The sequence below is a fragment of the Rhinoraja longicauda genome, chromosome 16, assembly GCF_053455715.1.
Source record: "Rhinoraja longicauda isolate Sanriku21f chromosome 16, sRhiLon1.1, whole genome shotgun sequence".
Classification (NCBI taxonomy): Eukaryota; Metazoa; Chordata; class Chondrichthyes; order Rajiformes; family Arhynchobatidae; genus Rhinoraja; species Rhinoraja longicauda.
Window position 1 is genome coordinate 43,911,065 of NC_135968.1, and position 9,543 is coordinate 43,920,607.

The window sequence follows — 9,543 nt, forward strand, 5'->3', positions numbered from 1 at the left end:
GTCAACACCCATCTTCAGATCGGTTAGTGAATATAAAACGGCTTGAAAAAAAATCTCTTACCAGGAATTTTAGTTATCACAATTACAAATAGTAGAATATCAATTTATTTTTCAGATTTCAGTCACAAGATGCTCCATATCCTCTTTTTCCACCTGGCTTGCTCTCCCATGGCCCGAAGCTAAGTCAACAGTCACAACCCTAAAATCATACCAGCGTAATGCAACACCTTCAAAAGTAAAACAAAGCTGCATATGCTGGGGTCTAAATTCAAACTGAAAATAGTCAGCAAGCCATGTGGAATCTGTGGCTATGATGCAACCAGTTTATACTGTACACCTGTAGAAGTTTTATAGACTATTGGGTGATGTGCTGAATCTCCTCAATCTTCTAAGGAAATAGAAGCATTGATTAACTTTCTTTGCACTTGCATTGATGTGCCAGGATAGCACAGAGATAGCCCAGGAACTTGAAGTTGTTGTCCCTCTCCATCGTGGTCCCCTCAATGAAAACATGTTCATGGATCCTCAACATTCCCTTCCTGAAGTCAACAATCAGCTCATTGGTCTTGCTAACTTTGAGATCAAGATTGTTGTTCTGGGCACCATTCAATCAGATTGTTTTAACAACAGTTGTACAATGCATTCAGAAAGTATTCAGACCCCTTCACTTTTTCCACATTTTGCTACGTTACTGCCTTATTTTTAAATGGATTAAATTCATTTTTTTATCATCAATCTGCACACAATACCCCAGAGTAAAAAAGCAAAAACGGGTGCTTAGAATTTTTTCCAAAGTAATTAAAAAGAAATAACTGAAATATTACATTTACATAAGTATTCAGACCCTTTGCTATGACACTCAAAATTGAGCTTATGTTCATCCTGTTTCCATTGATTATCCTTGAGATGTTTCTACAACTTGATTGGAGTCCAATTGATTGGACATGATTTGGAAAGGCACACACCTGTCTATATAAGGTCCCTCAGTTGACAGTGCATGTCAGAGGAAAAACCAAGCTATGAAGATGAAGGAATTGGTCGTAGACCGAGACAGGATTGTGTCGAGACACAGATCTGGGGAAGGATATAAAACAATTTCTGCAGCATTGCAGGTCCCGAAGAGTACAGTGGCCTCTGTCTTTCTTAAATGGAAGAATTTTGGAACCACCAGGACTCTTCATAGAGCTGGCCACCCGGCCAAACTGAGCAATCGGTGGAGAAGCGCCTTGGTCAGGGAGGTGACCAAGAACCCGATGGTCACTCTGACAGAGCTCCAGAGTTCTTCTGTGAAGATGGGAGAACCTTCCAGAAGGACAACTATATCTGCAGCACTCCACCAATCAGGCCTTTATGGTAGAGTGGCCAGACGGAAGCCACTCCTCAGTAAAAGGCACAGCCCGCTTGCCAAAAGGCACCTAAAGGACTCTCAGACCATGAGAAACATGATTCTCTGGTCTGATGAAACCAAGATTGAACTCTTTGGCCTGAATGCTAAGCAGCACCGCTCATCACCTGGCAATTACCATAGCTACGATGACGCATAGTGGTGGCATCATCATGCTCTGAGGATGTTTTTCAGCGGCAGGAACTGGGAGACTAGTCAGGATCAAAGGAAAGATAAACAGAACAAAGTACAGAGAGATCCTTGATGAAAACCTGCTCCAGAGTGTTCTGGACCTCAGACTGGGGTGGAGGTTCACCTTCCAACAGGACGACCCTAAGCACACAGCCAAGACAATGCAGGAGTAACTTTGTGACAAGTCTGTGAATGTCCTTGAGTGGCCCAGCCAGAGCATGGACTTGAACCCGATCGAACATCTCTGGAGGGACCTGAAAATAGCTGTGCATCGACGCTCCCTATCCAACCTGACAGAGCTTGAGAGGATCTGCAGAGAAGAATGGGAGAATTTACCCAAATACAGGTGTGCCTAGCTTGTAGCGTCATACCCAAGAAGACTTGAGGCTGTAATCGCTGCCAACGGTGCCTCAACTATGTACTGAGTAAAGGGTCTGAATACTTATGTAAATGTGATATTTCAGTTATTTCTTTTTAATTACTTTGCGAAAAATTTTAAACACCTGTTTCACTTTTTTATTATGGGGTATTGTGTGTAGATTGATGATTTTTTTTAAATCCATTTTAAAATAAGGCTGTAACGTAGCAAAATGTGGAAAAAGTGAAGGGGTCTAAATACTTTCTGAATGCACTGTATCATCAGCAAATTTAAAGGTGGTGATGGAACTGTATCTGGCTACACAGTCAGGGGTATAGTGTAGAGTAAGGGACTGAGCACAGCTTTGCGATACTGAGCACACAGCTTTGCGGTACTGAGCAGTTGGTCATCGAGGAGAAAGTGTTGTTGTGAATTTGTACTGATTGAGGTCTGCCGATGAAGTCAAGTTTCCAATTGCATCGGGATGAGTAGAGACCCAGTTTTCTGAGTTTGATGATAGATGATGGTGTTGAACACAAAACTGTAGACAATGAACAACGGCCTGACATATGTGTTCTTATTGTCCGTGCTCCAGCCCAGGCTGGGGAGTCAATAAGATGACATCCACTGTTGATCTGTTGTGGCGCTAGGTGAATCGTAGTGGGTCCAGGTCATTGCTATGGCAGGAGTAGATATGTTTCTTAACCAATGTCTCAAAGCTCTTTATCACAATGGACGTGAGTGCCATCAATCAATGGTAATTGCGGAATGTTAGCCTATAAACTATATTGCAAATTTGATTCACCCAGTTTTTATGAAGATTTAATGTACCTTTTTATTATGCTTCAACCTTTTCTTGGTTATTTCTTCAGGGGCAGAAAGCTGCTTTTCCAGTTTGGCCTGAGTGTGATTCTATTCCTGCTGCAATGTGAAGAAAAACATACCCAGATGGACCATCCTGCCTACTGAATCACTACTATACAACCATTCCCAGTGAGATTAACAGGATTGCATGGATAGAAACCAAAGTCAAGGTATCAAAAATGTCAAAACAAAATTGGTGTTGGTGAAATCTGCGAAAAATGAGCCCTTCTCATAGAAAACATGAAATACTGGGAATGGTCTATGCCTTTATCCCTACTAGCATAGTGCATGACTACACACTTTGCTGTACTGTATTCCCTCTGCCACATCTATGCCCATTCTCCCAACCTGCCAATGTCCTTCCGGAGACTCTCTGTTTCCTCTACATGAAAAGTAGCAGACCCAATACCGGTCTCGTACTTATCAAATAATGAAAGGCCTGGATAGAGTGGAGAGGATGTTGCCATTAGTGGGAGAATCTAGGACCAGAGGACCTCAGATTAAGACATACATTTAGAAAGGAGATGAGGACAAATTTCTTTAGCCAGAGGGTGGTGAATTCATTGCCACAAATGGCTGCGGAGGCCAAGACTTAGGGTAAAGGTGTCAAAGGATACGAGAAGACAGGAGAATGGGATTGAGAGGGAAAGATAGATCAGCCATCATTGAATGTTGGAGCAGACTCGATAGACCGAATTGTCTAATTCTGCTCCTATGCCTTATGAAGTTGTGAGAACCAATTCCACCACACAGAGAATGATGATTCTGTTCAAAGAAAAGGTGATAGATTGTCAAGCTATCTTGTGGGACATTTGGAAGTCTAGAGTGATTCGACATTCATGGTGAACATGAGCTGGTTTAGACCAAGGAACTGTTAAATTAGCAATATATATCAGAAGTGTTGTGGTTGAAAAATGGAATAAACAATGGATGAAAAGATTGTCAAGGTAGAAAAATTAATTTTTCTAGGACAAAAAAAGGTACAAATAATGAGGCAAAGGTAATGAGCTCACTGAAGAAATCAAGCCTATGAATGAGGAGGTAGAAGTGGATTGAACTTGGTTGGGCAACCATGAGTTTGGAGACAGTAGAAGGAAGATAAGGTCTGTGATGTCTGGAAAACAGTGGCCTGATGTTCAAAGCAGGGTCATGGTACAGATGGAGATCTAAAAAAGAGTCAGGGAATGATTATTCATCCACTATAAAGAAGATATCACAAAATGCTGGAGTAACTCAGCGGGTCAGGCAGCATCTCAGGAGAGAAGGATGTGTGACGTTTCAGGTCGAGAAGGATCATTTTACCAATCTACCGCACTACCCATTGGGTTCCTATTGTGACATGGGAAAATCGCGTTTGTTCCTTAAAATAAATGGCATTTTTTTCTTAAAAATAAATCTTATCTGGAATGTTTTTGCTTTGTATGGTTAAAATCCTCTCTTGGAAATCCTCGAGACTTGCCCTCATTCAGCAGCAGTGTCAGCTGGACCGCGACAGCAGTTGCTTTGAGCGGGAAGAAACCTCTCCCCCCATGTGGGATCCGGACCAATCGGGCGTCATGCGGGAGGTCGGAGCCAATCATTCGACGCGACGTGGGGACGCGGGCCAATCGGCCGTTGAGCGGGAGGTTGGAGCCAATCAATGGACCCAACGTGGGGGTGAGCGGCAGGAGCAAATGAGGACGCGCCGGCGACCGATCAGATCAGTGAGCATCAGCACTCCCACGACGTGGGGACCCGGGCAAACCGGGCATCGAGCGGGTGATTGTAGCCAATCAATGGACCCACGTGGGAGTGAGCGGCAAGAGCAAATCAAGACGCGCCGGCGCTTCCCCCATGTTGGGCCCAAAGCTCTCCTACATTGGTGTAGCACCCTCCCCTCCCCCACTCCCCATCCCATCCTCCCCACTCACCCACTCCATCCCCCCTCAACGCCCCTTATCACCCCCTCCACCCACCATCCCCCCTCAACCCCCTTGTCCACCCCACCCCCCCCCCCCTCCACTCTTAGGGGCTCTCTGGCACTCCACCCCACTCACCCACTCCATCCCCCCTCCCCCCCCACCATCCCCCCTCCCACTCATCCACTCCATCCCCTGTCACCAACCCCACTCATCCACTCCATCCCCTCCCCTCCCCCCGCTCACCCTCTCCCTCCTCCCCACCCACTGCATCCCCCCTCACCCACTCCATCTCCCTCCCCCTCACCCACTCCATCCCCCTCACCCATTCCATCTCCCTCCCTCCTCACCCACTCCATCCCCCCCTCACCCACTCCATCTCCCTCACCCACTCCATCCCCCCTCCCTCCTCCCTCCCTCCCCCACACATCCACTCCTCCCCCCTCACCCACTCCATCCCTCCCCCCCTCACCCACTTGATCCCACCCACACCCACTCCATCCCCTCGCTCCCCCCACTCCTCCCCCCCTCCTCCCCGCCTCCCCTGACGCTCTTGTCACCCTCCCCACTCATTGGCCGCCACTCTCGTTACTCAGGCGGGTGCCGCTCCCCTCCCGGCGGGTGCCGCTCCCCTCCCGGCGGCAACCACTGGGGCCGGGCTGTGACTACAACTCCCAGCAGTCAGTGGGGCTGCGGGAGGCGTGCACATGATGTCGGAGCGGGAGGAAGAGGAGGAGAAGTAGGAGAGCGGCCGCAGTGTTTGTGTCTGTGTGCGTGCGATGCCCGCTGGGGGTTGTAGTCCACTGAATTAGATCAAGGGGCCACAACTGCGCAGGGGCGGACGCGTTGGGTTCCCATTGTGACGTCATACGCGAGTGACGGCGAATGGCAGGCACAGACTTGGACTTCCCGTTGTGACGTCTTACGCGGGAGACTGGCAAAGGAAAATAGAAAAATTAGTTTTTTAAACACAAAAAAGTGATTTTGAAAGATTAAAAAGTGGAATTAAAAAAAAAATTAACATTCATTTGAATCCCAGGACAATGGTGAGTAAGGTGGGCCTAAAATTGTTGTGCTATCCTGTACTGTTTTGGCTGTGTAGAGGGCATAGTATACACATAAAAATATACACACAAACAAACGGAGAGTTTTAGTAATACACTAACTAGACCAAGTGGACCCGTCGGGCCCAAACCTCTACTTTATTGGTGCAGCACCTTCTCCTACCAACCCACCCCCTCCCCCACCAGGCCCCTCTCCCCCGCCTTGCCTCCTGTGCCCTCAGTGGCGCTCCGGATGTTCCGAGGTCGGCTGTGGGAGGTGCCCAGGGCATGGAAGCTGAACGGAGGCGGAGCAAGTCATTCTGGGGAGAAAGTATATTTGACTGTTTCTATGTCATCTTCTTCCATGCCAGTGAACATAGAGCTCAAATATACTGGTGCTAAGAACCATGTTCAACAGTTAGTTTATGTGAGTAATCTGCCTCATTAATCATCAGCTATTTTCTTCAGCGCCAATACACCTAATTTTGCCTAGTTTTCACACATTTTTCCAGAAATGTGTACTGTAAGACATTGTCCTTAGTTAAACTGATGGATAAAATTGCACCTTTGGGTGTCTTGTCCCATGACTGAGTGATCTGCTGTGGCATCACTATTCAATATAATATGCTAACTACTTATTCATAATGTTTTATATTCACTGTAGTTCTTTCCTCCTACATCATCTACAGAATACCATGCATATCTTAGCTTAGATTTTGTTTTTAGATTTAGAGATACAGCGCAGAAACAGGCCCTTCGGCCCACCGGGTCCGCGCCGCCCAGCGATCCCCGCACATTAACACTATCCTACACCCACTAGCGACAATTTTTACATTTGCCCAGCCAATTAACCTACATACCTGTACGTCTTTGAAGTGTGGGAGGAAACCGAAGATCTCGGAGAAAACACACGCAGGTCACGGGGAGAAGGTACAAACTCCGTACAGACGGCGCCCGTAGTCAGGGTCAAACCTGAGTCTCCGGCGCTGCATTCGCTGTAAGGCAGCAACTCTACCGCTGCGCCACCGTGCCACCCAAAAACATCTGCCAAAACCCGGGCAGGTTTAATGATCTTTAAACCTTTAATGATCTTTAAGATACCTCTGAAATATTTATTTTCCTGCCTACGAGATACATGAATCAATAGAGTAAGGCTGCATGATTTCACCAGCATTGATAACTGGTTCTCTGACCTTTTAAAAATAATACAGTATTAATCCTACAGATTTCCCATCCTTTGGATCTCCATAAATTGATGTTTTCTCACTGAAACCACCTTTTCAATTAACAGCGCCAAATCGTGATGATAAAGACAGTTATCATGTCATTATGGCCCATAACAATGTACAATGTTCACGTAACTGGCTCTTGAGCAGACCAAAATTCTCACATTATTTCAGTACATTTCCATTGCAATAGCATTCCTAATTGCCTTTTCAAACATGAGGTCTGGAATATGAAAGAGCTTAACCAATATTTGCTCATCAGCTAATCTACCCAAGATCATTCTGTGGTGTCTTATTAGCTCCTTTAAATTCACCAATTACTTTCACCAGCATCTGCTTACCTCTACTGATTTCATAGTAATGAAATATGGGTTGTATTGCAACTTTATCAAATGGGATATCTGTTGCACCACATTGTCCCTACAAATTAACTAGAGCCAGATAATTGTCCAAGTCCATTTCCAATAGTAAGGATTACAGACCTCCCAACATTTGATTTTACAAATTCAGAATTTTGATGTCCAAAATTCAGAATTTTACATCAAAATTCATATGGCGCGTAATGCAACTTTTCAGCCAAAAAATAGGTATGCACGTCAAATGCGCATACGCGTTGTGCTACATTCATGTGTGAAAAACGACTATTATTTCCAACAGTCTGTAGTTCTTGGACCACATATACAATGTCAGGCCTATCATGAGTATATTCTGCTATTTATAGAAAGGTTATTGAACAGAGATACTTTGTGCAACACAAAGAAAAAATTGTTTTGCTATTTTGCGTTTTCCTTACACATCCCAATTCTCTTGGTATTGAATAAAAGAACAATGGTCATAACATGTATGACTAAGTTGTGAAGGAAGAGTTGATGTATGTGATTCGACTAAGCATACGGATCTTTTCCCCTTCACCTTAAACTTATGTCCTCTGGTCCTCAATTTACCTACTCTCGGCAAGAGACTCTGTGCATCTACCCAATCTATTCCCCTCATGATTTTATACACCTCTATAAGATACACCTCTATAAGATACACCTCATCTCTCATCCTCCTGCGCTCCAAGGAATAGAGTCCCAGCCTCTCTAGTTGCCTCACTCTCCCCTTAGAATCTTGCTCCCTCTTTGGGATGAAAAGATCCTGCATTTTCCGAATTACTCCCAGAAACTCCTGCCATTGCTGCTCCACTGTCATTCCTGCTAGGGTCCCCTTCCTGCTAGGGGACCTGTTCAAGAGTCCCAGACTAACCACACAAACAACTGTTGATTATAACAAGGTTTGCATGCTACAATGGGCTATGGTGAGAAGTTGGTCAGAATTGCTGGCAACAATGTACTTCAGCGAGCTCAATGTGTAGGAAAATAACTGCAGATGCTGGTTCAAATCGATGGTAGACACAAAATACTGGAGTAACTCAGCGTGTAGGAAAATAACTGCAGATGCTGGTACAAATCAAAGGTATCACAAAATGCTGGAGTAACTCAGCAGGTCAGGCAGCATCTAGGAGGGAGGGAATGGGTGACTTTTCGGGTCGAGACCCTTCTTCAGACTTATGTCAGGGGGGCGGGACAAAGAAAGGATATAGGTGGAGACAGGAAGACAGTGGGAGAACTGGGAAGGGGGAGGGGAAGAGAGGGACAGAGGAACAATCTAAATTTGGAGAAGTCAAGCGAAATATGAGGTGCTGTTCCTCCAATTTCCGGTGGGCATCACTATGGCACTGGAGGAGGCCCATGACAGAAAGTGGGAGGGGGAATTGAAGTGCTCAGCCACCGGGAGATCAGGTTGGTTAACATGATCTAATGTTGAGGTTGAATTCTCGATCTTCCAATCTAGTTCGATGCAACTCTTTTACTGTATCTCAATATATGTGTCAATATAAATCAATAATACCAGTAAACTAATAGTAAATTTCCAAACCACAACTGCGCCCATTATCGTCAAGTTGAGTTTATTGTCATGTGCACAGTACGTTAATGCAGATAGAAAGAACATTTTGTTTGCATCACATCACAGATAAACACGCAAAACGAAACATATATAAATGATACCTAAATTGCACAAAAAATCTAAAAGACTGCAAAAAACAAGACATTAGAGCAAAAACATAATTAGTAAACAAACAAATCCATAATCGTGCAAGGGGGGTGGGCAGAGTGTCCATTAATCAAGACAGTATTGAGGTTGTGCATGTTGGTTAAAGAACATGATAATTTTAGGAAAATAGCTGTTCCTGAACCTGGTATTGGGGGCTTTCAGGCTTCTGTATCTTCTGCTTAGTGGTAGCATGACCCAGATGATCATTGATGCTAGATGCCACTTTCTTGATGCAGCACTTCATGTGGATGCTTCTGATGGTGGGGTGGGTTGTGCCCGTAATGGACCAGGTTGAGTCTACCATTTCTATAATGTCTTGCATTACTGTGTTTGAATTGCCTTCCCAGACCATGATGCAGTTAATACTTTCTACAGTACATCTGTGGAAGTCTGTTCTATTTGGAGAAATGTTTTTTAATGAAGATGAGGGAACTTGGGAAAGTTGATGGTGATGTCTTGAGGACAATACGTATTGCAGTCAAGG

General features: G+C 45.0%; 1 pseudogene; it reads left to right on the top strand.

Annotated features, from left to right (window-relative positions):
- Positions 1 to 1,025: 1,025 nt before the first annotated feature.
- LOC144600838 (uncharacterized) lies at positions 1,026 to 1,649 on the top strand (annotated as a pseudogene).
- Positions 1,650 to 9,543: the final 7,894 nt, after the last annotated feature.